The following is a 3164-nucleotide window of genomic DNA, read 5'->3' on the forward strand; positions in this document are numbered from 1 at the left end:
AATATCTACAACCAACAGTACAATCAATGCAGACCTATGTCAAGGACACTTCACAATTTCCATTGAACCTAGAACAAGTGTCGTGGGACCCAACAGAAAAAGTCATACTGTGTACAGCAGACGTTCGTAGCCTCTACACCAGCATACCCCGTGATATGGGAATAGAAGCCATGGAAGCAGCACTGATCAATACTGAATTAGAACATGAATTTCAGGTGTTCCTAATGGAATTAATGTACTTCACCTTATATCAAAGTTACTTCAAAGTCAATGAAACGTGGCACCAACAACATACTGGAATGGCGATGGGCAACTCGGCGGCACCCGTGTATGCAAATATTTTCATGCAATGGTACGAAAATCAACACATGCTGACCAAAAAAGAATGGACGGACAACCTAAAAATGATCATCAGATACATTGATGACTACTTCATCATCTGGACAGACTCAGAGGAGAAACTTCTCGCTCTATTGCATAAATTTAACGACACAGATCAACGGATTCAACTTACTTGGGACATTTCGGACACGACGGTGAACTTCCTGGATGTCAAAATTACCTTAACGCCCAACGGATGTACTACCGACCTATATGTAAAACCGACGGACAGAAACAACATGTTGTTATACTCAAGCTTCCACGAACCAAATTTGATCAGGAACTTACCTTTCTCACAAATGGCCAGGGTCAAAAGAATTGCATCTGAGGAACATATTCTCAATACCAGACTGAATGAAACCACACACAAATTCACAAACCGAGGATATCCCCAAACTTTATTGGATGAAACCAAAAAGAGGATTGAGAAAATCGAAAGAACTAAACTTTTAACACCTAGAAAAAAACTGGAACAGACACGAATAGTAGTAGTCTCAAAATTTTCCACTGCAAGTAAAAAATACAAAAGGATGATCTTAAAACATTGGCCAATATTAAACATGGAACCTGACTTCAAGCACTCTTTTATCGCACCACCAATATTTGCATTTACGAGAGCTAAGAACCTGGGTGAAATGTTACAGAACAGACCCTCTGAACCTACAAGACATCTAGGCACCAAACCTTGCCTTAATTGCGGCAATTGCAACTGTATAATTAAAGGCAATACGATCAACCATCCAACGCAAGGGTACCCAATTAAACTCAGAGTAAACGCCACATGTAACACCAGTAATTTGATCTACGGGATAAGATGTCCTTGTGGAAAGATATACGTCGGGAAAACAGAACGTCGCATCAAAGTACGTCTAACAGAGCACAAATCAAACATAAGATTGAAGAATACAAAGTCAGCATTGTCAGCGCATTTTGTAGAGCAACACCATAATATTTCTCAAATGAAGTACATTGTACTAGAGACTGTTCAAAAAATTGAGGGGAGAGACAACAACAAATACCTCCTCAAAAGAGAGAACTTTTGGATTCAGAAACTTTCCTCGCAAAAGCCGGCGGGGTTAAACGATAGAATTGAACTGTCATGTTACTTATAAATACCGCTCTATTGACTGTATCTTGTACATACTGTGTGTAACTGATGTAGACACCAAACATATACACCCTAACCTACCGCGATACTACATTGCACTGGCGGATAGCTTCACTCGCAGAGCACCCCCCTATCAACACCGGCCTACCTAGGGTTCGCCTCACCTGTGAGAGTTTTGCTACATGTACCTCGACCTTTTTTGCGTTTCAACACTAACCCGCATTCATCACCCTATCCTAAATCACATTTTTTCCTCATACATTTTTTTCTAGAGTGTTCGCATATTTTCGCATTCCTTTACTCGTAATAAACCCACACTGCTGAGATCAACACGCTCCAGTCAGACACCATTGATAGTCTGTCTACCATCTCCACGGTCACATGACCGGAACATTTCCTCTAAACACTCCAAAGCGCAGCGGGCGTTCGTCCGAGCAGCCGCTTTTTCAAGCCCATACGTGGAACAAATTGCTCTATTACCAGCATTTCAGGTTAGTACTTAGCAGCCCAGCAGTTGCAAGCCCTTTTTTGACAAACCACGAAGCAAACCTTCCTTTTAAACACGCCACTAACCGCCGCTTTCATGTTGTCCACAGATGTAACCCACCATACTAGGAAAGGCTTGTGAGTAATCCGTTATTTTTCGTCACGTTTTTTTGCACTCCATTGCATGCAGAGCCTCACCTGATATCATTGCACATTCTCACAATGTTTCAATTGTTACGCTGTTAATAGCAGACAGTAGATTACACGGTAGTGTAAATGACAACACCCTAATGGTCATTATATTTTGTTTACAGTGTCGTTTCCCTGATGAAGGGCATGAACAAAATGCCCGAAATGCATTGGATACTAAGAATAGACATTGCCTGAAATGTATAAAGTTATACCACATATGAAAAATGAAAATGTATTGAAATTGATGAAGAGAATACAAAAATTCAAACAAAATCATTAAAGAAGTTATATATGCAACTTGAAACAACTGAGAGGAAGTCTTTTTTCTCTATAAAAGACATATAACCAGTGTGCCCAAAAGGGATGAAACTAGATGCTATCTAATTTCACGTCTGACTCATAGTATCAATGAATACAGTTAATAAAAATAGAGTTTGCTTCTAAAAGCAACAGGTAGGCCACCAAACTTGAGAAAGAGCATTGTAGCGCAAAAGGGAAGAATCATGAACATGGGTCAATAAGGAGTCAGGGAGTGTTAAACAACTGGCGGACTAGAAGATGTATAATCCAACAATTCAATTAAAATTACTGAATATGTTATCTGAGTCAAGTTTAGCCTGATCTGTGTTATGGCCTCCCAAATCTAATGTAAAATTCAGAGTAACAAACAGTCAATGACAAGCCGTTGATGCTGTGTCCTTTCCTCAGACGCACAGCCTAAAAATTCCACTGGCCCTTTCACAAGATTCTGCTGTTGTCAGGGGGATGCTCTCCATAAATGTTGACAAGTTAGCTTTGCTTCAGATAAAGGGATGGTGAATTATTATTGAATAAAATTTTGCTGATATCAGCACACAATCAGATAACCATACACAAGGAACATTTCCTATGGGCTTTCTACATTTAGTAACCCAAAGGATAGATTCAGCTCCTGAAATAAATACTCAACAAGTTAGGACTATTGAATTAATGCAAACATCCACAACCTACTGAGTTT

General features: G+C 39.7%; 1 long non-coding RNA gene across 1 annotated transcript; it reads left to right on the plus strand.

Moving 5' to 3' along the window:
• The first annotated feature begins 1918 nt into the window (after nucleotides 1-1918).
• LOC144824946 (uncharacterized) lies at nucleotides 1919-2457 on the plus strand. Its single transcript, XR_013609200.1, has 3 exons — nucleotides 1919-1980; nucleotides 2086-2113; nucleotides 2290-2457. It is a non-coding gene; the product is annotated as an uncharacterized LOC144824946 (long non-coding RNA).
• The last annotated feature ends 707 nt before the right edge of the window (nucleotides 2458-3164 follow it).

Source organism: Lissotriton helveticus, chromosome 3_1 (assembly GCF_964261635.1).
Source record: "Lissotriton helveticus chromosome 3_1, aLisHel1.1, whole genome shotgun sequence".
In the NCBI taxonomy this organism is placed as follows: domain Eukaryota; kingdom Metazoa; phylum Chordata; class Amphibia; order Caudata; family Salamandridae; genus Lissotriton; species Lissotriton helveticus.